This window comes from Poecilia formosa, unplaced genomic scaffold (assembly GCF_000485575.1).
Source record: "Poecilia formosa unplaced genomic scaffold, Poecilia_formosa-5.1.2 Scaffold117, whole genome shotgun sequence".
NCBI lineage: Eukaryota > Metazoa > Chordata > Actinopteri > Cyprinodontiformes > Poeciliidae > Poecilia > Poecilia formosa.
The window spans coordinates 697,753-725,732 of NW_006800056.1; the positions used below are offsets into that span (position 1 = coordinate 697,753).

At 40.1% G+C, this 27,980-nt stretch overlaps 1 long non-coding RNA gene across 2 annotated transcripts in view; it reads right to left on the minus strand.

Moving 5' to 3' along the window:
- Nucleotides 1-2,304: 2,304 nt before the first annotated feature.
- LOC103143888 (uncharacterized) overlaps nucleotides 2,305-27,980 on the minus strand; it is a 31,361-nt gene continuing 5,685 nt past the window's right edge. Inside the window, exons 3-7 of one of the 2 annotated variants that reach the window (XR_476850.2) lie at nucleotides 14,683-14,809; nucleotides 7,999-8,118; nucleotides 7,626-7,667; nucleotides 2,478-2,580; nucleotides 2,305-2,365 (exon numbers count right to left, since the gene is read on the minus strand). This is a non-coding gene — a long non-coding RNA (uncharacterized LOC103143888). Of the gene's footprint in view, nucleotides 2,366-2,477; nucleotides 2,581-7,625; nucleotides 7,668-7,998; nucleotides 8,133-14,682; nucleotides 14,810-27,980 lie in introns of both variants that reach the window. The other variant, XR_001663126.1, reaches the window with a different exon arrangement.

Consider the following 27,980-nt stretch of genomic DNA (forward strand, 5'->3'; position numbering starts at 1 on the left):
GTTATACTTACATGAGGAAAAATATACAAACTAAGCAAAGTTTCACAAAACTGACTGAAATACTTTGGGCTAAAGCCAGACTGAAAGAGAAAAAATTAAATAAAATGCAGACAAAAATTTAAAGTAAACAAATTCTGGTCTGCAATTTGCATCTAAAACACACATTTTAAATCATTTAAGGACAAAATCAGGTTTTGTTTCTTGTTGACATTAGATTTAGTTTACATTTCAACATGTTGCTTTGGGAAAACAGGGGTCACCAACCTTTTGACATCACTTTATTCCTGAGAAACGGCCTTTATTGATCGTCTTAACGTTGCTCCCAATCACTTTAACAGCATCGATTTGCATAAAAGCCTACAGAAAGCAAACCATCTGGATGAGTTCATCTATTTTTTAAAGCCACAGAATGAATTTATAGAGCGGAACAGTGAAGTCACGAGGAAAAAGAAAAGATTGCAGGTTTTGTAGCAGCAGCATCTCTAAGCTTTGTGCACAACCCCTGCAGATCCTAAATTGGCTGAATTTCCAGATTCACTTTAGAGAATGCTTTATTTCCAAGATCAAAGGCTTGGAGTACGAAGAACTATTTTTCCTGATGGCAGCAACTCCACACATGAGATCCACCACTCCACAAACTGCCACACTATTTACCTACAGCTACCTCTGAAGAACCAAAAAAAGAGAAACAGATCCTGTGTCTGCATCCAGGGGACGAACCAAATGATGATGGATCTTATGTTTGTGTCAGACTTCATAATCAGTTGTCTAATTTATTTTTTGGGTCCTCATCAGTCACTTCTATCCAGCCGTGTTTTTCTCTGTGGCTTTACATCAGCCGTCTCCTGATACAAGCGTCAGATTTAGCTCTGGTCGTGGGTGTTTACCCCCGGCGCCTCGAGCCCACGGTGAGTGACACAGGTGTGATTTATGTCTCTTTGTCGTTTTCTTATCTCTCTGTTTCTGTTGAGTGGCTTTTGTTTACTTTCTGTTTCTGATCCACTCTGTTATTTCAGGCTGTTATTTGTTTGTCCTTTTTGTCCTTCCAGATCTACATTGTGACATATTAAACCTTTGGCTTTTTTATCTTCTTTAAGTGACCCTGGGTGTTTTATATGAGCAACATTAGAAGGATCTTTGCATATTTTACCCCCTTAACGCAATCAATGGTCACCAGACATTTAGGCACGAGAAGTAAAGTATTCCTGGTTTTAAATTATAACTGGAGTTTTATAACTTGTATCTAGTTTTCTTTTTCAGTTTTCATTCATTTTTCAATTGGAAAAAAAAAACAAAAACTCTGTAGTGGATATTTTTTGAAAACTAAATGTTAAGACCTTCAGTTGCTTTTAGGCTTTTTGGAGTTTATAGGTTTGATTTTCTTGTTAAGTATTTTTCCTTAGTTCTTCTTTGTTTCTGTTTTACTCTATTTAATTATTCTTTGTTATGGTTAAGTTTATGTTTTCCCAGCTCCAGTTAGCATACACTCCTCTTTTCTCCTCTGTGCCACCTCTTTCTCCTTTTCTCTCCCTCAACCTGCTTTCTGCTCTCCCCTCACAGCTGCACCCGGTCAGTAACCAGCCTGGTCCCAGAGTTTAACCAGCTCTCTTTCGTTCACCACTCACTGCTTAAAATTTCAAATTCATTTGACGACCATCTTAGGAAAACAACCACATGTGAAAAATCACCTTGGTACATTTTTATTTTTTTTCCCCAGACAACATGCTTTGTTGCTGTTTTTTGCTATTATGGATCCTGAAGAAAATTTGAAATGTCTATTTTATTTTATCTGCAAGTTTTTAAGTAAACCATTTGAAAATGCTCCATGATTAAATGTTTTGTAGGTATTTAGGGGATTTTTGCTTCTTAGCTGCTCATCAGCAGTGAGACCAAAAAATCAAGGATCTGAAATGCAATGAATCGTTTCTACCTGAGACATGAGCGTCATTTTGTTGTTGTTAAATCATTTCTCATGCTGTGCTGATTGAGGTTGCTTCAAACCTTTGGAGTCAAACTCTTCAGGTGACTATAAAAAAAACAAACTGTTGAGTTATTGATCAAATCTTATTGAATTTTGCCTCATCTGGTGTTGGAGGAGAATATAGGAGAGCTTGTTTAAAATGGAAGCGGTGAGGTGGCGTAATGTGTTTGGGAGCGCTCCACTCTGTAACTGTTCCTCCTCTTCATCATCATGCCCTGAGCTGAAACAGAGGGAAATGGATGAGATTGTGATTCAGACAGCAGTGGTGGTCCAATCAATTGCTTTTTCAAATGCTGATGGTGCAGCCCAGGCATTTTAAATGCCTGCCTCTCCCTCTGAGGGGTTTCTTTTTCATGAGACATGCCTTCCCTGCACGCCCTCCTTCTGCAAAAAGATGCATTGATGGTGTCAAGCTGCCATATGCAAAACACCGGAGAGGCAAAACAAGCTGCAGCAAACAGCCACGTCTTTGTTTTACAGATTTCAGTCAAATTACCTTCAAAACCATCATGACCCGGCATAAAAATCTGAATCTGTTTCTAGAGCTTTTAGTCGCTGGGAGCCTCAGAACCTCCACCACCTGTCCACGTCTCTGATTGCTGGAGGAGATGGAAGAAATTGATTTGCATGGAGGATGAGGGCTCCTGTATTATGCAACCCTTTCCTTAGGTTTTTATCCTGCATACAGACGTGTGCTCATTAGAAATGAAGGCTTATCTGCTTGTGATGCATTTAACTCAAGGTTTCTGCAGAGGAGACAACTCCAGTTGATTGATATCAGAAGAGAAGAAAAACATTGTGCCGGGTGAGCATGGTGTGGTTTTTAGCCTGTAATCATTTTACTACCAGCTGCATTCTGTCCCTCTGAACCTGGTACTTTCAATTTGTTTCCATTCCTAATCATGTCTTCTGTTGGTTTTCATGATGATTCCACAATTGGCGCAAGTTAACGTGACACATAGTGATGGACAGACTTGCCAGGGCCTTTTGGAAATAAGAATCTGTTCTTAATAATTCACTTAGTTAAATAAACTGCATAATGTTCTTGTGAATCTGGTGAAATAAACTCTAGTTCTGTTTTGGTGAATTTGGTCTCCTGGGGCCCAACCATGGAAGAAACAAAAGGACTGGATCAGAGTAAGACAGACGGGATAAAAACTCTAACTCCCATAATGCTCTGCATTAAACTGTCTTCATGCACAGCTTCCAGGAAGGAGGAGTTTCTCCTGGCAATATAGGCTGAACTGGAGGGAAATATTGTCCTCACAGTCAAAGAAAAAATATTTTATCCATAATTAGTTTTGGATAAAATTAATTACCTAAAAACCACTGACCTATCAGACGCATACCTGTTTTAGCAAGAGGTTGTCTGGGCAGACAAATTTAGCTTATGATTTAAAAAAGAAATGTAATATTTATTTCATTGTGTGGTTCTAAGCTGTTTAGGTGTAAAAATAATCTGGCTCAGTTTAAGTTGTGTAGCTCCAGTTTCAACAGTGGTGGGAGGTTTGGTGTCTGGTAGCGACTGTGAGGGAGGTCGGTCCGTTTATCGACGCGGTTCTATAAACTGATGAATGTCGGGTCTGGATGCATTTCTGTTCGATCAGAAATCGGCTCAGTGCAAAACTGCCGAGAACATTTTTAATGGCTTCATGATATTCAGCACAAACTGAAACACATGTACACTATTTTTTATTCCTTTATTAAGTTTTTTAATTGCTTTCATTTTCAGATGCTTTTGTCAGATTTCTTTGTTTTATGTTTGAGGAACATTGATTGAAGAGAGGAGCTCTTGGGTCTTTCAGTTTTATGTGAAATCTTTGCAAATAGCAACAGATCAAGAGACACACGGCTAAGTGAAAAAGTGGATTAGAAATGAGCATTAATGGAATAAATATTGAGTTTTGAAGGAAGCTTATGTTTGCATTAAAAGAATAATTCATCACTTATTGTCAAAATTGACATTCGATAGCAATCCTTTAAGTTTTTAGTTATTTGTTGGGGGGAAAACTAGATACAAACAAAGTCACTGTTTCATGATCAATAACCATGATTTCCTGATGCAGCTTGCTAATAAAACGCCAGACACAAACTGTACAAATCGTCTTATTTTCTCACTTTCCGTCAGCCAGACAAAAGAGACACTCTAATAATGCTCCCAAGCTCTTTGAAAAATTAAGACATCTCTATAAAAGACTCGGCACAATGAAGAGGAGGCTGAGCAAGACAGGCGCAGCAAGACGGTCGTTATCATCCATGAAACCCTCCACCGCACACGCAACACGCTGCCCATGCACAGCAGATTGTTTTCAACATGTGACGGCGTTTATGCGTGCACATATGCTTGTTTGCTTTGCACATGTGAAAGTGCACAGGGGCATCTGGCCGTCTCTGATATTTCACATTTCCATTCAGGCCGAGAGCGGGCAGGCTTGGCACCTAATGAGCCGATTACTGCAAGCAGCATATGGCGTGTTCGCTGTGGTTTCTGCGGGCTGCACCATTAGTGATGATGAGAGCCGGGAGAGATGTGGAGACAGGGAGGGTCATCTTATGGAGAAGATGCAAAGACGCACTGCACAGAGAGAGGAGAGGCAGAACGCTCCTCCACTTTGTGTTACATCATTAGAAAGTCAACTTTAGATGAAGGCAAAACTTAAAGAAACACTTTTTAATCAGGGATGAAATCAGCCTGTTGGTGCAGACTGATGCATATTTACAGGTTAGTTTTAAAGGAAGGCTTTTGTTTTAAAAAAATTGATGCTCATTAAAAATGATGACTAAACTTTTATTATCTACCAAAAATAACAGAGGATGTCAGACTAATTAAGGCTACGCATGGCGTTCAGGTAGAGTGCATGTTGTTTTTATAAAGGGGATTTATGCAGATTGTTTCAGGGAGAATTTTTAATGAATGACTCACCTGAGGGCACTTAAAGCTGGAACTACCTTATGGCGAGCCAACAGGCTCGGCTGTATATTAACTACGCCCCTAGAATATCATCAAGCTGAGAACTTTTCAGACTTCATGACTATGATAAACAAACAGAAATATAAAGTCCTCAGCTCCATGGGTCACCTCAACGTCTTTGACTTTTCTTGTTTCTCTGAACAGCAGGGAAGCTGCTTTATGACACTGCAACCGTCCCTCTGAGCGCCGCTCTGTTCTCTGTGGGACTTTTTCCCCAGATGAAATATTTTTATTAACACTTGGTCCTCTATGAAGACTATATTAAGTTTTGAAGACGTTTCATTTTCCATGAGGTGAGCTGAGTAATGAATTTCTTTTTGTTTCCAGTGGCTTCTATCTGACCTGAGGTCTGTTCAGTAGAACAGAAAAGTTTTAACCCAACTGTTTCTAACAGAACCTCCAGGTTCCGGCCAGGTGGCCAAGCATTTTGTGTCTGACAAAAAGCATTTCCACATCGTCTGCTGAAGAAAGCAGTTATGCAGATATTATTTACTTCTCTTTGCTCCGATTGTCACAGGATGCAGCTGTTCAGTTTTGGCTCCAGGTTCTGTCTGAAGTCCAGCTCACGTCTCGACAGCATCAGACCCGGACTGACCGTCAGCAGCACCACACCTCCATCAGGCCAGAAGCCCTCATCCCTCAGGCATGTCCTTGCAGCTGAATGTTTCATGATATTAATGCCTTTGTAAATGAATATTGTGATTGCATCAATGAGACTGGGTCCGGAGCGGGACTCGGACCCGGGCCAGAAGAGCTGCATGAAACTCTGAAACATTTTCTACAAACTGCCTCTGTCTGAACATTATTATTGAACCTCTAAGAAAATGTAAACGTCACTTTTAGAAAAAGTTAATTAGTCAAATAAATGGCTGTGAAAGTTTCAAAACAATCCTGTAAAAACGCCATCAGATGCTTATTCTAATCTTGCATTCTGCTTTCTCTGGTTTTGTGTTTAACCAAACAATGGCTGCTTTTCTGCTCTCAAGTATTTCTATGACCTCCGAAGAATTGTCAACCGAGCTATGTATGTGCTTTTTTCCAGCAGCAGATTAATCAGAGTGGGAAATAATAGAAAAATAAGAACTGTAAGTTTCTGTCATACACCTAAATCAAGTGTTTTAGTCTCATTTCTCCTCAAAGTTCTCCATGTATTTTCAATTTGATTGAAAAAGCAGCCCAGTAATCAGGACACTAAACACCATAATACCAATAAAAACATCCTGAATCTGTCAGAACCAAGAGTCCCTGCAGAGCACAGAAAAACTTTGAAATTCTAAACTTTAAAAATAAAATATTCCAAAATGAGCCTTTTTATTAGTGCATAATTCAGGCCCATTTATTATTTATTGAACCGGATGAGGACAGGCTGCAGTCTTAGAGGTTATACAGAAAATCTTCAGCTGCAGAAATGACTCAGAGGTAGGAGGAGAGATTGAACTGGGAATTAAAGGAATGCTTATGAGAAAAACCCACACTCTTTTCATCATGTCAGTTATAATATTAATATTCTGTGGCTCACGTCTCGTTTAAGGCTTTAATTGGTCACTTTTCTTTTTGTTCTTCTAAGCTTTGTATTTGTCTTTAACTTTTATTTATTTTGCAGTATTTTCTCCTTTTATTATCAGAGGTGGAGCTGGATTCATGATTTAGAGAAATTATTAAAATATCAATACAAACATGAATTTAATTCACTTAAACTGCTTGTTCTTTATGTCCTAAATGAGTTCAGTTCAGTTTAGCATTTCATACATTTTGATGAAGTCTAAAGTTATTTTGTTTTAAGGCTTTCATAACATGTGATGAATTAAACACCCAATTACATTAAACTGGTCTTCATATTTCTTTATTGGAGACATAAAAATCCAGAGATTAATTTTAGTTTTTCATTTATCGTAATAATTTGATTTCATACATTGAAAATTAGCGAAAGCTTTTCTATGCACCAGTTGGTATTTTCAGGATTTAGTCCTCTCATTGTATTACAGGAAACATCATTTTTCATTGCACAAGGTTTTCATTCTCAAAAAAATGTTTTTTCAAAAAATTTCAGTTCCAGAAATGTTTAGACGGATTAAATGGTTACATACACGTTGTAGTTTAATTCTAGTTACAAAATGCGTTCAAGTTCAGTTTATTTCAGCTGATAAAAATGTTCCTACGTCTTCCTGTAACACTGCTACCAACCGCGTCTCTGTGCGGCTCAGAGCTACACCCTCAGCCCAGAAACAAATCTGAAACAGAGGCCAGTGCACGCACCTACACACACACACGCACGCACGCACGCACACACCTACACATACACACACACACATACACACACACACACCCTCCATAACCTGACTCCAGGCTGAAATATGACGCATTTATTTTCATGCCAAAAGGAGAAAACTCCAGCTTGAATCCGAACGCTCCATCAGGATGTTCATTCCAGAATAAATTTCACTGAAACAATCCTGAAGTTGTTCAAATTTAGCTTCTAAAAATGCAATCTAACAAACAGAAAGTGAAAACATTTTCACAGAAAAAGTTTCTGGTCAAGCACAAAAACCACGAGTGTTTCCAGGCTTCAACAGAGCGCTCCTCTGCAGAGGAGCTTCACCAGCTGAAGCACGTTGACTGAGTGGTTCAACCAGATGAGGCTCAGAGTCAGCCCCTCTAAAAAACCTCAATTACCCGAAACTGGAGGTTTCCTCCACTTCATCCACTGGGAGAAACCTGTAGGGTTGTAATGAAACCTTCTGTCGTCGTGGAAATGTAAAAAAACATCATACAGTTTTCCTTTAACGTTATCAAGAGACTGCAAAGATTACCAGGCTTTAAACTTTAAAACATACAATTCAGATTTATTTTGTGTTGTACTGAACTGTACCTTTTCAATATAAAATGTTTTTAACAATGTATATTAAAAATACAATAAAGTCATGGAAGATTTTTATTTATTTTTTTTAATTAAGACTCACATTAAGAAATGTTTAAACAGACTTTACACACTGAGCTGTTGGGTCAGACGAGTGTCTGGCATCACAAACAGGAAGTAGATGTTTACCTGCAGAGGTGGTTTCCTCTGTAATCCTCTTCAGAGACTCGGCCCGTTCTCGTCAGGAACACTTGGAGTTCTGATGGATTGTGTCTGTTTACTGGGGAATGTTTCACCTGCAGGACCGTCCTGAGGAGGGAACGCTGGAAACCAAGAGACAGGGAGCTGTGGTGAGGAAGGTTCACTACTTCAATGATCAGGAAAATCACTGTTCACTCCGTCTGTAGAGCTCTGTGATCCAAAAACTCTGAGGATGTCATTGTAACCCAGAAACAGAGGATCAGCTGGAAACATGGCAGGAAATGGAGAAATCATGACATGGGAACAACGATGACAGTCAACAAGATACTGTAGGAGACGGCACTGAGAGAAAGTACAAAGTTTTTATTTCCTCTGCATGAGATCAGACTGAGATTAATAACCTGAGTTTACAGATGCCCTGCAGCAGGAAAGGTTGAGATCAAAAGAAAAACTCTTTGATTTCTCAGCCTGAGATAAAACAAAATGTACAAACATTAAGAAAATCTGGAAATCATTTGAGTTTAAGATCTCTTTTTGAAACTTAGAAGAAGGCTGAAATGAGACTCATTATCTGACTTCTACAGAAAATGAGAATTCAGCCAATGACTCATTTTAGATTCAGGCAGATCACACTGTTATCCAGGAGAACATGAAACATATTTATGTCTTTCTCATTTTATTATTGAATGTGAAAGAAATGTAGATATCGTTTACCAAACACGGTCAGTTCCTTGGGAAAGAACAGGCGTCCCATCATGACGGCTCCCAGCCGAATCAGGGAAACAGGAAACAACAACAAGCTGCAGGTTAAAACCAGATGTGTTCATCAACCTGCAGACCGTCCTGGATCCCCTTCACCTCTAAACCCTCCACAAATGCCTTCAGCTGCTTTCGTCCTCACCGGGTTTGATCATATCTGTTCACTGACAACAGCAACACATTTCTATTAAAAAGCATCAAATATGAATCCTGATACAGCAATGGAAAAATTACTTTAAGTCTGACTGGAAGCATAATTCTTTCTTAGCCTTATTTTGAACAATGAAACAGTAAAAATGTTAAGAAATGTTTTAATTTGAGATGAGATGATGAGCTCTAGTCCATGATCTATTGCACCATCCACACCTGCCCTGGTAAATATGCATAAAAGTCTTAAAATGACTTCATGTTTTTTGTAAGAGGCCCTTCAGTTTTACGTGTCAGAGGAAACTACCCAGAAACATGACAGACATGTTCTCTGCTCCTTCCCGGTTTGAAAAGCAGCTTATTTATCACCAAAACGCAGTGAATGAAATACATAACACTGTACACACACACCACACACACACCACTTTAATATATATCAGCTTCTCTGTTTTTCTACGTTTTGTTTATCTGACATCACTTTGCTACATTTTTTATTTGGATTTGATCACATAAAGCAAAATAAAATATACGACAAGAGTTTCATGTTATATATGTTATGTTGTAAAGCAGATCAATTACTGGGGAGTTTCATGTCTGTGAGAATAACCCATTCAACCTTATTATTGCTTATTGCATCAATCAGATTCAAAGGCCTAAAGAGACTCTCTGACAGCGTAGCGTTAAATCTGAGCCGGAAAAACATTTGAGGTCTTCGTGTCAGACGCTGAAGCTACAAGTGTGGCTGTTTCTATTGTCAGCGTTTCCAGTCAGGATTCATTACCTAATTAAGCCGTGATTTAAGCCTGAGGAAGGAGAACATCGGGAGCCTCGTCAACACGCTTATATTTGGCTCTCTGTAAAAACTCTGCATCACAACTGCGCTGCTAATTGATGGGAATGTCTTGGGCTCTTGCCGTCTTCAAAGAGGAAAATCGCAGTCGGTCTCGCTCACAGTCGTATCTAAAACACGGGCGCACACCCACGCAGACAGAAAGCCCGAGGGAGGCCGGTTACAGTGACATTCAACATCAAACTCAACGCGTCTCCGTAACTCTGCTCAGCCGGTTGTGTCTGTGCGCCCTTGGTCACCGGCTGCACCGTATTCTGCGTGACAAATGCCCCCTCCAGTGTGTCACAACGGGAAAGTTGGGGAGTTGATGCTGCGTTTGTGTGGTGGGGAAGGCCTTCAGGCTGGCTCTGTGTTTAATGAGCTTGGAAAGAGCCCAGACTTGGGTCTCTTTCATCCCTGTCACTGCTAATGCAACCAGTTAGCTCGGTAAAACACGAGCCCTCCCAAAGCTGTCCCATCTTCTTCACAACTCTGTCTCTCCTGAGTCTAACTGCACCTCTCGGCCGTTTCCTCACCTGGTCCATTTGTTTCCTGTTGGATCCACTGCTGTGCCTTCCGGCCGTCGGTGAGGCACCCTGTCCTTCCGCTTGCTGCTTCATTAGCCATGTTTCCCTCAGACTCAGGTTTTCTACCCTGTGTGCATTTTCACCTTCTGTCACATCACAACTGCAAACTTCAGGATTCCATTAACACAAAGTAGATCATAATGGGGAAATTAAAATGTTTGTTTTTTAACCATTTCCTACTAATAAAAATCTGTAAAGTGTGGCATGCGTTTATATCTACTCCTTTACTCTGATACCCTTCAATAAATTCCACTGCAGAACACAACTAATTACCTTTACTCAATTTTAACAGGTTCAGAAAATGAACAGCAGGCAAAATTATATAAATATTATGGAAAATCTTTCCCATTTTTCTCCCTCAATTCATAAAATGTAACTAATATACAGATTCAACTCATGTGTAGTGAAATATTTCAAGCGTTTCCTTCTTGTAAATTTCACTGCTTTTTATTTTACTCAAATTCAATGTCTCAGAAAATTAAACTATAAAAAATGAAATGGAAACCTCATGATGTCACGTCCTGACCAGCTAATTGACTCCAAACAGCTGGTGACCCTGGATGGTCCCAGTCTGAGCCAGGACCGCTGGCTGGACAGATGAGACTTTCTACAAGCAGGGAAGACTCAAAGGTTTATTGCTAAAGCAACTGGTTGTTTACGGACTGCTATATTCAAGCATATTTAGAGTTGAGAGGAAGGAAAAAGTTCACCAGCAGCTACAATGACCCTGACCTGCTGAGCAACAGAAGTGGACTGAAGCTGGACTTAGCGCATCAAGAGTCACACAGAGACTGATTAAAGTGAGAAAAAGCGACATCCAGACGGTCACAGCTTGATCTCTAAGGAGAGAAAAAGAGCTTCAAGAGGCAGTTTGGACCTTTTGTAAATGCTCTTAAAAACTTTGACTAAAACCAATGAAGAAGCAAATAATAGTTTTAAATACAGATAAAACAAATGCAGCTGTTAGCTGTTTCTCTCTGTTTCCACCACCGAGTGAAACTAAAAGTACCCGTAGTATGATCTGAATCTATTTCGGTTAAAAACTGTTTATTCATATCAACCCCTCACAGAAAGATCCTTTTGCAGATATTTATCAAAAATCATAATTTGTCTGATGTTACAGGTCAGGTAACATTTGCGGCTCTAAAGTTTAATTTCACTGGCTTGAGGGCAGAAATAGGTCTTTGGATTGTAAAGGTTGCAGACCCCTGCTATGTTCACACAGTGAACTATTACTGCTTTATTACTGCTCTTTCACAGAGCCTTCACAAGCATTCCCTATTGCAAATAAACATCACTGAAGTAGCTGGAGTTAAAAAGTTGTCTGGAATGTAACATCAAAAGCTATCTGAAGTGAAATATTTCGCTTATTTGTTGTCTTTTCCTTCTCTTTTTTCTTTCCTTCAATAAATGGTTCTGACATGAGATACACTTTGCAAACATCTGGGAGAAGTGATGTAAGAGTCTGGGAGACGGTGGGGCTGCAGATCAAACAGAGAGGGAGGGAAGAGGGGGATTTTCCTCCATCTAATAAGCCAGAACCCTTCCACCTTCATTCATCCATCTTAAGGAAGCAGAGAGGGGAGACTGCCGGCTACAGACGGCCATGCTGATGGAGCTGAAGTTCTTCGTTAGCGCCCAGATCAGGTCAGATCCCACTGGCTGCTTGTGGTCAGACTGGAGAAGGTCTAAGACTTCAGACAGAGAGGGACGCCTCAGTCTGACTGAAAGTCACCTAAATGGTTTGCTTCAGACTGCTTCTACTAAAGTCTTTCTAACAAAAGCTGTATTAGTTTTCCCATTTTACACAAACAAAATCTGTACATGTAAAGAAAACTGTGAATTAAAGTGACAACCCTGTCTTTTGGTATTAGAATTGCTCATGGAAACCTTAAAGTGTTTCAATCAACCCATAAGAATCCAACAAAGGCGCTACAAGACAAAAAAACAAAAAGAAAAAAAGAAGTGTCTGTATTTCCAGAAGTTATTCCTCCTCTTTGCCCAAATGTTTGTTCGTTCCTTCGTTCCATCCATCCATCCATCCGTCCATTCATCCATCCATCCGTCCATTCATCCATCCGTCCATCCGTCCATCCATCCATCCATCCTTCTCTCTCTCTCTCCCTCCGGATGTAAAAACTAATTTTACCTGGCGATGCTGGTATTAGCTGATTCTGATTTCTCTTTGAGAACTACGATATAAACAGATATAAGAAAAGCATTCCAGATTTTTTTCTCATGTGAGCAGTCGTCACATCAGTATTAGCATTAGTAGCAAAGGCTAGCTAACGCCGTGTTACAGAGCAGTGGCAGTGAAACCTTGGAGGAAGGTAAATATACTTTAGCATGTCATGTTAGCATAGTGCACAGCACAGCTGACAGAAAAAAACCTACCGTCTCCATGTGCGTTGCCCAAACTTAACCTTATTTTAAAAGGTTAAACTTTCCACATTCAGAGATCCATGACAGACTTTTGAAGCCTTCATGTTATCTGCTGAAGTTTTCCACTCCTGCAGCCTGAATGAACCATAAACATGGAATAGAAAATACATTTTATTTTTAATATCTTCTTTCATCTCCATACTTCACTGATACTAACTTTCCACATTCTTCCCACAGTAATAACTTCCACACTAAGGAGTGCAGCAGTCTGAGACGTTATATTATTCAGTACGTGGCATCCCCAATTAGAAAAAGATTGGATTTTTTTTTTACATTTTCTAGTTGTCACCTCTGCCTGGTTCCTGTCTACACAGTGACTTACTCTGATTTTATTTCTGAATCTCTCTTCATGAACCTGAACCCTGATTAATGCCTCAGGGATTCTGGGTCTCTTCTGGTTTATTTGCTGCTGACCTGTACTCTTCACCTGACCACTGAGCTTTGGGTGAGACAGTCATCACTCACTCCCCCATGGTGAAACCTGACCACTGGATTAGTGTGTGTAATCTAATTTACCCTGATAGCTGAACTTCCACTCTCCGTTCGTCTTCATCCCCAGATTCCCAGAGGATTTATCGCTATGATCCTGCAGTGAAACAATCCCAAGTCAAAGGACACACTCCCCCCTCAACTGTTACACCTCGAAGAACTTAAGTTCACAGAGATCCATGTTGCTGAAGAGGATCTCCTTGGACCACCTCTTCCAGGTAACACATTACATCCTGTTTACAATTTACTTCCTGTTTGTCCTCACTTTCGCTCCGCTTCCTGTCTGCATCAAAGTGTGAACTGAAAGCTGATCTTTAAATGAGTCTGCCAATCATCTCACATTGTTTCCTCAGGTGTGGACAGAGTTCAGGGTCCAAGTCCTGTTTGATTAACTTCCAGCATGCAGGTTTTTGGACCATGGGTCCCAAACAGTGACATGTGCAAGAGGAGAACATGTAAACTCTGTGAAGAATCCAGAACCTTCCTGCTACGATTAACAAGCTACAAACTGTACCACCGTTTAGGGAGAAAAAAAATCAGCACAAAGTATTTTAAATATAGTCCCTGTGATTTGTTGTAATCATTAGAGCATGTCACATGCACTTTTCAAAGGCTTTTTCTATCCAGGGTAAGAAGAATGCCAAAGGAAATTTGGTCTCCCTGAAGTTCAGAGCTGTCATCCACTTTGGAACAAGAAATGCATTTAAAAAGGGGGTCAGAACTACTGAGCAGCCAAAATCTCACATAAAGTCCAAATGGGAAAACATGCTGCTTTGAAAACTGCAACAATTGGTCTCCTCTGTTCCCAAACCCTTATAAAGTGTTGCTAAAAGCAAGGCTGATGCAACAAGGTGGTAAACACGCTGCTGTCCAGAGATGTTAAGAGTACTGCTGGAATTAAAGCCAAACAGAACCTGGAAAGAAAGTCTCAAGTCTTTAGATTGTAAAATAATAAATACGATTAATTCTGTCTAAAGAGCAGGAGTCTTTCATTTTTTACTTAACTGAGAATCCTGGAGGATTTTGAGTTTAGTGGTAATCTGTTCTAATGTTCTTATTTTTCAAAAGGCTCTGGTGAGGAAAACAATTATGGCCACACTAGTGCAACCCTACTGCACAGCTGTGCAGGACCGTAAGCAGCTGGTGAGGAAGGATCGACCCAGGACCACACAAGAATGAAAAGAGAGCGGTCAGCGTTGAATATGGTAGGCGAGGGAGACGAGGAATTAGTCTCACCATTTATGGGAATCAAACAGATCTACAGGAGAGGTAAGTCCTCGGGTGAATTAGTTTTTAATCTTCACTGAGGTTGGGCAGGGAGGGGTGAGCGGTTCGGATAGTGATTCTTTCTCCTTGAAACGCATTGGAGGGTGGACAACCAGCTGGAGGCTGACGATGTGACCAGGTAGGTGTTCTTACCGGAGCAATCCGAGGAACGGCAAAGGTGAGAAGCAGAGAGGCCGTCAGAGCTGTGAGAGGCAAGGTGAGGCCGAGGTCCAGGCATCTAGAAAGGAGTCGTCCACAGAGGGTCCAACTGTGAGGGGTACTGGAGGAGATGAGGGTAAACAACAGTTTACTGCAGGCATGATCACTTATCTTCATCTCAGTACAAATCTGCTCTTCTGTTTTCATATACACCATAAAAATGGCTGGCTGACGCCGCTCCACAGAGTCAAAAAGGTTACCACTGTACACCAGAATACCTGGGCCTCCTCAGCAGGTAGCCTCCTCTGACGCTTCCGATAAAGAGCATCAGTGTTGAGAGTCCAGTCCACAACACTGGCAGTACCAGGTGAACTCCCAGGTACTGCTAAGCTTTGACGTTAGACGCTTACATAACCACAAGTCACAAAACATTTTTTCATTTTTTTAAATCTAAATTTGAACCTTTTCAGGACTCAACAAGCAGAAAAATATTAAACTAACAAGACTGTCGACCATGCAAAGGAAGACAGATGAGAAAAGGGCAAAAAGTCAACTATCTCAGATCCACTGTAGCGTCTACGGATGTCTGCAGTGGTTGTCTGAAAGGATGAAAGTCTGGAACTTTGAGAATAAAAAACATTTTTATGTCTTCAGGGTGCTTTACAGACCGGTTTGTTTTGTTTTAAGGGACAGTGTAAGTGTGGCACGTGGGTGCTGCTGGCATTTTCTGACCGCACGAGTGGAACCTGAACTGTGTAACGCTCACTTTGGGGTAATCTACTTAGAGCTGAAGTGCTGGCAAATAACAAGAGCTTTCATGCAGGCTGTGGAAAACCTGCTGATTGGGATGCTCTCTGACAGGACGGAAAGTCAGAGCACGCTGGAAATTCAGCCACACCGGTTTACAAAACACCAGGATAGTAACGGGAGGAAGACAAAAGGATATTTTCCTCACATTTTATTGGACACCTGAAAGAAAATTTGTTAGATTCTCCAGAAAGGCTGCAGCTCTGCTCTCCTGCCGGAGGGTAATTGCTAAGTGAAGAATGAAATATGAGATGAGAGCCTGGGCTGACACTTGAAAAATTGGTTTGGAGGAGTTGAAAAGACGGGAATTATCTTTCTTTCAAAAAAGGCTTGAAATGTCAATATCTACACTTACTGTCAAAAAAACTGTTAAGCGCCCAGAAGAATAGTCTGATTTGGATTTAATTGGTGAGCATGCAGACCTGCAATAACCCTTCAATGTGCAATATCAAATGACTTTTCACCACCATGTCTGGATATGTATTCCATCAGAGACTGAAAGCGAATGTGTTCTGACATGCAAGTTTGGTGCTTTTTAATAATAAAAATATTTGATTGCATCCTGTACTCTCACACTGAGATGATGCAGTTTACTTTTTTCATCCAAAGACGACAAAGTAAAGAAAAATCTCAAGTCGGTGGAGCACAGAGCTCTTCTTGGCTGATCAGCTTTCATGATAAGCCGTTCCTTTAATGTAAAATCCCCTTCTTTTTGCTGGGTTTCCCCCCTACTGCCTCTTCAAGAACCAAGTCAGCCAACCTCGTCTGCACCAATCTCGTCTGAAGAAACAGTGAGACAGCTTCGAATTAAAGAGAAACAAAGCGAAAAATGGCTGGTGGTTACCCACGGCTCTGTCCAAGAGGGAACATGCTCCTAATGGAAATTACAACAAGGACATTCCTGCTGGCAGTTTATTTTCTCAGGAACATTTAGGAGGAACTTTAAGTGAAGCTGTATCAGTCAGTTGGAGTTAATAGTTTTATGAACATGACCTAAATTTATAATTAACAGGTTAAAACAACAGAGAGTTTCAGCAAGAGTTTCAGTAATGCTTTGTATTGTTTAATTGACTGTAAAGTGTCTCTAATCCACCTCAACAAATTACTGCCGATGCCTTAGTAATAAGGTGATTACAATAAAAGGCTAAGTTCACACAGCATGCAACCCAAATCTCTCTTCTTTTTTTTGACCTGTGCAGCTATCCAACTTCTTCATGTCGGACTAAATGGCACAATTCTAATCATTTTACCCTCAAAAATGTTATTTGTCACTTCCATATATGCCACTAAATCAGATACATATCAAGTATTTTTGAAAGTGTCAGCAGTCTTGTTAAAAACAAGTCAAACTTATGAGATTTAAACTTAGGGGATGTTCTAAGAAGAATGTGCATCTATATCTGCTTGATATGATTTACATTCAGCTAGAAAGAAACCAGCAAAAGTAAATGCTCATGTTGCTAAAACTGATCACTGAGACCTTCATCATTCAGACCAGTAGCTCTGAAGCTTTTCTAATAGCGATGAGAATTAAAAAAAAAAAGTTTTTTAACAAAATTAAGAGGGTGTACTTACTTTTAATCGTAACACAGAATGTTAAATGTTGACAGTTAGGGGTAAAACTGTGAAGAGAAACACAAACAAGAGCCAGGGATGACTTCTCAGGTTAAACATCCTGAAGATAAATCAGATCAATGCAAACAAAGATTTTTCACATGAAAACAGAGACAGGCTCATCCAGGATAAACAGTATCAAAGCCATCAGCAAATCAACAGTCAGAATTCAAATGACTTTATCTGCATTAGCATGAAAACGTTTGCAGGAGCAGCAATCTATAACAGTATCAGAGGACTGAGGTTGTTTTTAATCCAGCACAAGCATCAAAGAGATTAAGACTAAAAGGACAAGATTAATCAAAAAACATCAAGGTCCATGTTCTATTTACATTTAGGGAAAAAATAAAGTTGATTAAATGCTGCAGCAGCTTCTGTTTTGCACGCTTTGTTAGCCTTGTCAGAAAGTTTTGCATTTAACTTGGATTTCACAGGAACAAATCGAGTCCCTGGCTCATGTAAAGGTGTCTAATAAAAGCAGTCCATGAGTTGAATGGATTCATCCAGTAAAGTGTCCATAGCTTTTACTTATGCTTTTGAAAAGCTTTCAGACATTGATTATGTGAGCAGTCGGAATTATGTGTTCAGACAGAAATGACTGTTTACGAGGTTTCAGGTCTGTTGATTTAAAGGTCTTGGAAGCGTCAAGTCTTCACACATCTTCCTGCACATCAGCTCTCTGAGTGATGCAGAGGTGGTGAAGGACGCTTCGCAGTGGTCTCTGGTCCTGAGGTCAGCCTTGCTGTTGGTTTTATGTCCTGAGAGCCTCAGCAGATAACAGCAGAGCTGCAGTTTATCAGTAGCCCAGGGCTCCAGCAGCATGCTCAGGTTAAAGGATTGCTCCTGGCTTCCTCTGGTCCAGGTTCTGAGTGGACCCTGACCGGGCCTGAAGCACGCTGGGGTAAAGCTGAAGGGCAGACATACATTTAGTGCACCAGGAAAGTTAAGATCATAGAGGAGAGTGTGGTGAAAGAAACGGTGTAGCTTTGGATTCATCACCAAGTACAGAACTGCCTGTTATCCCAACTTGGAGCATTTCTACAACTTCATCTCTCTCACAGTAACAAATCCTAAGTTCCTCCAGGGCTCGAGATCCATCTCCTCAGTTTTACCCCAACCACCTCCACCTCCAAACTGAGGAGTTTAACCCTAACCACAAATAACCAGTTGACTGGTTGTCCTCCAGTATTTTCTAGATCTGTCATCCAGTCAAATCCCATGTTGCTCCACTGCAGTGATCATTTACTCCCTCTTGGTGAAACCAGTTCACAGTAGCGGTGAGTGCATGCCAGCCAAACTGCTATCGAAACCCATACTTACTTTCACTACTTTTAGTTTTCAGTGTGCAGAGTTCAGTTCTCTGCATGTCCGTGGGTGAAACAATCCCCAGTAAACTCACACTCTCTTATCCAGATGGTCTAAGCGTCAAGAATTTCTGCTAGCCAAGGTCCCAGTCTCCAGGCAAAAATCCCAGCCCTGTTCTTACTTACATATTCATATTATTTATTTCGTTAAGAACTGTTTAACCATAACGGGGTTGCGGTTTCATTTTTACTCTTTGGCATTTAATTGATGTATTGTTTTTACTCTGTTTTGTCATTTGTGTTGTCGTTCTTGTACAGCACTTTGGTGCCGTTTTATACCCGTTTTAAAGTGCTATATAAATAAATTTGACATTGACATTCAAAGCATAATGAACAGGTTGCTCTAACAATTTGGTTCATTTGACACAGTGCAGTGTGAATGCAGTTTTGGTCTCTAATTGAACTCAGTCTATCAGGTGTAAAAACACCTCCCCCTTTGTGCTGGTGCTGCACCAAGAACCACTGAAGGAAACAACATGAAAACCTCTGAAACAAACAATAATGGAGTGGAGATTTTAGCAGCTGTAAGATTTTTCTTTTGTCTTTGGTAAAAGAGCATTAGTCATGTTTCCCACTAGTTTTAGTTGTATTTACCCAGCATGCCCTGCGCTATAGCCCCCTTCCTGCTTTCGGAGCGCTCTCCAGTCCCCTTGGTATTCACATTAACATTAGAATTACACCAGAGTTCACTTTAACTGTACAGAGACTGAGGTTTGTAGGAGGACCAGAGTTGTTGTTTTTTATTTTTGGTCCACATCAGAGATTGATTGCACATTCACGCCTCCCCAAACAAACTAGAATTGAATTAAAGCAGACTAAGCAGGGCTGGTGGGAATGCACTGAGTTCATTACAGGATCAGTCTCAAGTGTCTCTGTTGTCTTCCAGTCCCACATCCTGAGATCCACAAGTTTCCAGAGACTTTTCCCTGCATGCAGCAAGCTTCAGTTCAGACTTCTGCTTCGTTGCCAGCCCGTTCCTCTCAATTTAACACATTTAGCTATACACAGAAAAATAATACTTTATGCAATTTCTTATAAAAGTAGATAAATAAGGCCACATCTTTTGGGGGGCGTTAGCTTTAAAGTCCATTGTATCTCTTGTTTTGTAACTTCCCTATTAAGTTCAGTTGGGCCTGTGAAATGTTGTGAACTGAAACCTGCAGAACTTGAGGCTCTGTTGAAGCTCTTTTACTGAGAAAAACTTCCATAATCACTCAAAATGAGAGCTTAAAAAAACATTTATTAAAAGCCAAAACTTTTACTTCACAGGTCAAAGATGGCGCTGCAAGGAGTCTCAGTCCTTGGTGGGCTTTTCCTTTAATCCATGAGAAGCACAGGAGGTCTTGTTATTTATCATTTATCATACTGATTGCAGGTCTACCAGAAAGCTGTTTCAACATTAACTGTGGGTTCAAACTGCAGGAGGCTCAGAGTGTTCAGGTGGAGCCACTGCAGAGCCTCCACCTGAACTATCAACCCAGACTACCCCAAGATGACTCCAGTATTTTCATGCTGTGTGTCGGTAAGATCAGATACCGCAGCACACTCACTGAATGTTACCATGACTTGCCTCTTAAATGCTCTTTTTGTCTCGTAAAAAGGAAGAGACATACAAACAAACCAACTGGAGTTAATTACAAAAATGACGTATGTATTCAAGCTCATGTGGATTGAACATTTCACATGGTACGCACTTTGGGTAAAAGTGTAAAAACAGAAAGGCGTTTCACTTACCCTCCTATTTGGACGGTGAAGTAAATCTGCAACAGCTGGTTTGTGTTTGGAGTATTAAGTTTGGCCATTTGGTCATTCAGTTTAGACTAAAACAACACAAAGTGACCATGTTGGCTCATTAACTGCAAGGTCATCTGCTGGAGCGTCAGACTGGTCTGGGAGTAAATGTTTGCATTCTTGTTAAACTTCAGTTTTCATAAAACATAATTTTTCTCTTAAGGATGGAGGCAAAATCGACCATCTGTCTGATTATACAAGCCCAGTAAAGTCGGGTAAAATAGGCTTTTTATTGTAGCCATTTCTGCTCTGTCACATGATTCAGTCGTTTACCTTTAAAAACCTAAACCCCAGCTGTTAACATTGTTTTATCCTGTGGAGGTTGCATAATATGTGATTGTTGCTCCAAACAGGTTTTTTTATTTCCTGAGGCTGAGCTGATTAATCATTTTATATAAATAAAACCATCTGAACCATTGAACCATTGTCCCAACATATTTCCATCTTACTGTTAGAATGTTATCAGAAATCAGACAATTTTTCTCCTTTGTTATTGGATGTTAGAAGTCATGTGACTCTGCTGCACACATAAGAACCAGCTCTCGTGACTGATGGTACAAAAGTATTTTGTATCACTTTTTGTACAAAGAAATGCATTAAAATTGATTAAAATTTATATTTTTCAAGACGACTGAGTTGTATATTAATGAAGAATTATCCTCCAGAGATCCTTATTTATGCTCAGTGTTAACATCTTGTTGAGAATAAACTGGCTGACAAGAAAAAGAATCAGTTCATACGTCCATTAAGATTATACACCACTTGGACATAATTTCTTTCTTAAGCAGACTAATTATGGGCATAAGTGATGGGTGAGTGTTACCAGGCGGTTACTGGAGCAAATGACGGAAGGATTCCTTACAGATTAATTAGGTTCCAGCAGTTAATGTAATTTGATAGAAGTTGTTGAGCTTCAGAGATCTGTTTATCTGAAAACACATGACAAAACTACATCTCTCCATTACTTGGAGTTCAGGGATCGGTTGTACATGGACCATCTCTCCATCCCTCCTCACCAAGTTGCACACAATTTCAAAAAAAGGAATTATCGTTCATTTGGTGCACATGTTTTGTTGTATGATGTGAAACAGAACAACATTTGGTTTTAAAAGCTAAAGCCTGGGGAATCCATGGTTTATATTTAAAAATCCCTTTATGAAGATTTGCCTCTCTTCGTCTCTGTCGCAGAACATTTAGTTATTATTTAATAAATTGACATATGAGGCACTGCAATCATCACTGAAGATAATCTGTGGATGTAACCACAGATTAATCATAAATTATGTTCTGGGTCAAACATGAATGTCAGGCGATCACCATGCCTCAACAGTAAAAATCTTTTTTTCACCTTAACAAGGTCAGCTTTGTCCCTTTCCATTGTTCTACATAACAGCACTAAGGTTGCATCACAAGTGAATCTCTTCATATTCCTTTCCTAAACAGAGAACTGGATTTTTAAATGTCACTTGATATTTGCTAATGTGGCTTATACTTGAAAAACCATCCGTGTGTAAATGATAATGCATGTGATTAAGTCTGAACAGCTGTAAATGATTTGACTGCTTTGAATTCTAATGATGTAGATGTTTGTCACAGAACCAGCTTCTTATGTTTCTGCCTGCAGGGAGAGAAAATGCTGCATTATTTCGGTTTGGATTAAACACTTTGTTTCTCTCTGTGTGACTTCTATCTATATGCTGGATGATGTTTTATTTTGCTTCATTATATACAAAGGCATTGAGTGTAGATGAGATAATTACTAAAAGAGGACACAGAGTATTATCTTATGATAACAAGAGGCAGAAAAAGAGATAGTTATGCCAGTGATGATAATTTAGGGTTAATGTTCATTTGTCCCAAAACAGTCTCTTTGATTAATCCAGTCTTGTTTCTGTTGTACTTTAGTTTAGACCTTTCTTAGTCATTCTACGTCATTATGTTTAAATATTTATTGCGTCTAGTTATTCTTTGTTACTCTAGTCTAGCTGTTTCTTATGTCTAGTCATTTTTTAGTGTCAGACTCATTTCCTTTGCACCCTGTGTCACTTTCTTTCTCTGTCTTCAGTCTGCCTGCTGCTCTCCCCAATCACACCTGCAAACCAGTAACTAACCAGCCCAGGTTCTTTGTTCCAGCATTCACTCTCCCAGTACTTATGCACTTCTTCTCCTCTCGCTCCTGGCTGGTTCCTCCCATTTAAACCTGTTACTTCCCTGTTTCTCTCTGCTGGCTTTTTGTTCTACTCTGGCTCCTCACATTCCTTGCAATTTTTGTATATTTTGCTCTTCAGTTTTATTAAAACTTCAAATGTATTCACCATCTCTGCCTCACTGCATTCGGGTCTTAAATCAACACAACCTAACTGTCATGATCCGTGGTTTTCTGTGTGTTTTTGAGTTTTTCAATGTGTTCCTGTTTCCCTGTGAGTCTCTGTCCTGTCCTCCCCGTTGATTGCTCCCCAGGTGTGTCTCATTCCCTTAATTACCCCGTGTGTATTTATACCCACCTGTTGTCTGTGTTCCTTGTCGGGTCCTTGTCAATTGTCAAACGTTTGCAGTCTGTGTCTGTCTGTCCGTCTTCCCAGTTGTACTGGTTAAGTCCTGTGTCGACGTCAGTTCCAGTTGATTTAGTCTTCATTGTCAGTTGCTACCGGTGCTTAGCTGCGTGCTAGTTGTTCCTGCCGTGCTGCCTGATTTGGACTATGTGAACTACATTCATCATTAAATTCATCTTCACCATAACCTGGGTTCTCTGCGTCATCTCCTCACCACTTCAACCCCACCTTATGACACTAACAGGCACTGGGGTGGGAACCAAAGAAGACGACATGTTTGCATGCGAGTGTGGTAATATGACGTGTTGCTATGGATGCAGGTTTGTATGTCTAAGATACATTAAAGTTGGGGTTGTGGCTGGACTGTGCAACACTTAACTCCCTGCTCTGCTTCACCAGTCCCACTGTACCACACCTTACTGATGTGTGGTGGTGTACACGTTAAGGAGGATGGGATACATAAAAAAAAAAAAAGAATTATTTTAATTTACAATGAAACATCTCGATTCACATTTTGGCTATTTGTTCCTCCGCGTCGCGCCCTCCAGCGTCCCTCCTGTTTAGATGTTGGCATTCTAGAAATTCTAACTGCCAAAACCAAGATGAAAAAGTGTCTGGTTTTATCCCAAATTATTAGTATCCATAAAAATGAAAAAGATCTGGAATTTTTGTAATGAAAATTTTGGAGTGGGTGGAGAGAAAAATCAAGATATTTCAATCAGGGAAGAGGGCTGACACTCGATCCAAACTAACCTAATTAATTTCCTCTTTTACTGTGCTGCTCGTCGAGCACTTTTTGATTAGCTTTTTAATGTGTTTTGTTTTGTCAACTGCTAATGGCTTAGGGCCCGCTCTCCTCATGGGGAATCACAGCCTCTCACAGAGCCCCAGCCCCGGCGGAGCTCTGCCACTCACTAATTATTTCATGCTGCTGCTGCCTGAGCTTCTTTTGATAGAAATCATATTTATTCCTTCCACATTTTCTCTCTCAGTGGTGGTGGTTTTCTCTCACCCGCCGTAGATAAATGAATGATGGATGTATACAGTAAGCACTGAACTTCCATTCACATGCTTTCTGCTAATGCAGCTGACGGCGCAGTGTCACTCCATTTGGACTGAAACTAATTTTACTGGTTGGTGGCACTTTTCTATGATGTGCTCAGTCGGACACATCATAATTACTTTTTCATAATCATAGCCTGCTGTTTGACAGCCAGAACATGATAAACATAAAAATATATATTTTTTATTTAAATCAAAGAGGAAATGCAAAATGAGCCCTTCAAAATACTGGTTCCTGCGCCCTGTGGCGTTGAGTCAGCCAGCCATGAACATCAGCACTCCGCCCCGACAAACCCATCTGTTCAGACCATCAGAACCAGGAACCAGAACTGGCTCCAGTCAGCAGGGAACATTTGGGCCAACACTCTTCAGTCTGGCTATGAGATCCCTTAGGTTGCAGGAACGCACGCTCACACACACACACACACAAACACGCAGTTTCAAGGGAAGGAGGTTCATGAAGAGGACAGTGTAAGTTCAGTGGCGTTCATGGGTAAACAAGCACATTTTTTGTTAAGGCAGTAAAATAAAAGCAACAAGCTTGATTACATGCTGAACATCTAGAAATCTTCTGAGTTTTCCTAAACAGAGACACTTTAAACTGCTCTGAATAATGAATTGCGCATACTGTACTGTTGATAAGTGGAATAACTTGGAATGTGTGTGTGATTGAAATGATTTTTGTAAAGTGCCTCCAGATGGCACTTATTAAACTGAACTGAAAGAGAGACACTCATGCCAATCTAAGACTGATTTCTGTCTCTATTGTTTAATTTGAAGTTACCAAACCAAAATGTCAACCTACCCGGTATCTATGTTCTATACATTATGAGTTCTTGCATGGCTGTGTGGTTCTGGTTCTTGTCTCCAGGGAACAATTGGCAGGACATAGGGGACACTGGACAGTTTGCCAGGACAACACAGAGACACAAAGGACAAAGAAGCCAATCCTGAACACCAAACAGCTGATTTCAGAAAACAGCCTGAAGACTGACTGGAGATTCGGGTCGGGTTTTGTCTGTGAATTAAACCACTACACAAAAATAAAGCTACATTCAAATGACCAGAATTGTTTAATAAATTTCTGAATAAGATTGTGCCAACATATTTTAATGAAACATGTTAAGATCACCTTGAAGTTTGTTCCCAATGCAAGTTGAACTCCACCAGCTTTGGTCTGTTGTGGTCAGGAAAGACCTGAGCCAAAAAGCAAAGTTTCTCCATTTACCAGTCTGTCTGCATTCTGACCCTTCCTTGTGGTCGTTAGATGCGGATCGAACCTGAGAAAGTGAGCTTCCTCAGTAGGTGACTGATCTCAGCCTAAGAGACATTGTAAAAACTGTCACCAGAGCCTGAAATACAGGCATTTCCTGGGAAAGACTCCTGACCTGGGGAGAGCAGGCCCCAGGTTGAGAACCATGTACAAGAAATCTAATTTTGCTTCTATCTTTTAATCACCCATTTTTTCTCCTCACTATACATAATCACTATTACTAATTGTGGTCAATTTCTAACAGGTTTTATTGCATATGGATGGAAACTGGCCAGTGCATAATGTGTTCTCTGGTCTCATGAACACAAACACTGAATCTTTTTTGAGTACCATTGCTGTAATCACTCACAAGAGAACCGAGGGTCATTAAAGTACTGCTGAGAAATAACTCCTAACAAGAGCTCCATTTCCTCCAGCCTGAGGAATGTTTGCAGGGCCATTATAGCTTCCACTCAGCCCAAATACCTCCAGGATTGGACTGCCATCAGCATGTTCTGCACATTGTCTTTCCATCCTGTGATAATGAGATATTGATGACCTGAATACAGTTCTTCATCTACACCAGTTTGAGCTGCATTGAGGTAGACTCCAGACTTTGTTTTGTAGTCTCAGTCTGGTGTTTGTTCTGGTTAATGTGAACATGTGTCCAGGTCTCGTGCCGGTTTTCCTAGAAGTTGATCGATTCATGAAACAGTTCTCATTCATCATTGATCTGCTCCAGCCTGGAGATCTCTACGCGGATCTCTGTATCCGTTTCTGTTATTAAAATTCAGCCGGTTATCACATTCACATTGATTCTGGAGCGGTTAGTGGTCAACTGTATCATTTAGGAAATCTGGGAAGTCCTCTGATTCTTGTGAATTAATATTTTGGATTATTTTAGCCTACAGCTGATCTTCATGGTGCACTGCCCTGCATTTTCCAGATGTCTCTCTGCGTTAATGCTCCTGGTTCAGGAGATTACAGTTCAGCAAAGACCTGTTAATCAGCCATCAACTGAAATCAGCTGGGCTGAAACAAGGAAATGCTAATTATCTTTATTTACTCTTTTTATTAAAAAAGGCATGAGAAAAACTCAAGATTGTGAACATCCTCCACATAAACCATAAAACAACTCAGATCCCAGTAAAGTTTGGGTTCATTCCTGGAATTCTGGTATTTCTCTTGTATTCCAAGTACAGAATGAACTTTATCACGCTGTGAAGCACAAAATAAATGATCTTGATGGTTTAATGGTGGCAAGCATGTTGCCAGGAAGTCTTATAAAACCCTAACTCCTCCAAGTGGTGCAGAGACAAATGTGGTTCGGTTTGTTCCCTCTGCTGTTGTTAGTGACCTATAGGTGAGATCTAGGAGATCTATGGTCCCTGTCATACAAGGAGCAGCAAAACTTTATATTTTTTTAGTTTCAAATTGTTGCACTGGTTATTTCACTGGTAATAATGTATAAGACAGTATTTCGTCACCTGCTTTTCTTTACACAAATTTAAAAGAAACAGTAAATGGCTACCAGTCTAAATTTGAATTGCCTTTCTTTTACTATTTATTATTTACCCAGCAGCTCCGATCCCAGTCAGGAACAAGTCAAAAGAACAGCACCAGGCTGGTTTAGATGTTAATAATTAATTATTATTATTAAGGCTTGGATGATATGTGTTATAACATTCAATTTCCCTTTGGGATAAAGTTGTTGTTTTTTTTATTCAGTTGAAAAGTAAGGATCCATTTGTTTTTCTGTCCCCAACAGGGTTCAATAATTGTATACAATTTCACCAGGCATTGCATAAAACGCGACACTGTATTTACCTTTTACTGCTTGGCCACTGCATGTATCAGGAGATCGATCTATTAGGTTGCATCAGGACAGGACACGCTGCCATTCATTAATTACTGAGTGACAACGCAGTGGAAAAAATATGGCAAAGTTGCAGCACTTGTCAGGCGAAGAGGCTTCAGGAAAGAAAATGAAGGCTCAAGCTTTAGTCTTCTTTCTAAACTCTGACATCAAACAAAAGGTAAGACTGAAGGGAATCAAAAGGAGGCTTTGATTTAGACGGAATCAGAACTCCTCTGTGAAATAGCATTTTGTCATATAAAAGCTTTTCACAGTCGAACCTTTCTGTGTCAGGGGCTGATGTCGAGTGTTAAAACTAGCAGCATCAATCGGTGAGGCCCATTTGTTCTGGAACAGGGCTTTAATGGGGATGAGGCAAACAAACATTAGCAGTTAATGAGCTTGGCAGGGCAATAAAAATGACCTGAACGACACAGGATTTTATTCCGTAAAGTAACATCTTCACAGACTTGTATGAAGATTCGATTTTTTTCGTTGAGTTTCAGTTCTGGAGAATATTAGGTAAATTACAGATTTTTGATGGATTTAGAAAGTTGTTCTCTTTATTTCAGCCTCTTAAGCTCAAGGGATAACCTTCAACAGACATTTATCAGTTTCATAAAATATTAGACAGCAGGAAAAATTGATTTTTACATGTAGGCAATGGAGACAGCTGTGAAGATGAAAGAATTAATGAAACCTAAATCTATTTTGAATTTTGGAGACTAGATGAATGCAAAAGCTCCAGAGGTGTTTTAAAATGACATTCCATATTAGACCTCTGAACTACACACATCAGATATGTTCCTCTTCATTTGCACTGCTAGTTATCTGTTTGGTGGCCAATGTTAAAGACCAGTTAAACAACGGGGCCATAAAAAGCAGCTGAACCACCTCAGATTTCTTCTGCTTTTGCTCTACACTTAAATATTGAAGCACCAAATTGCTGCTTTGTGCAGCAATTCAACCGACTGTACAGTCTCTACGTAGTTTGT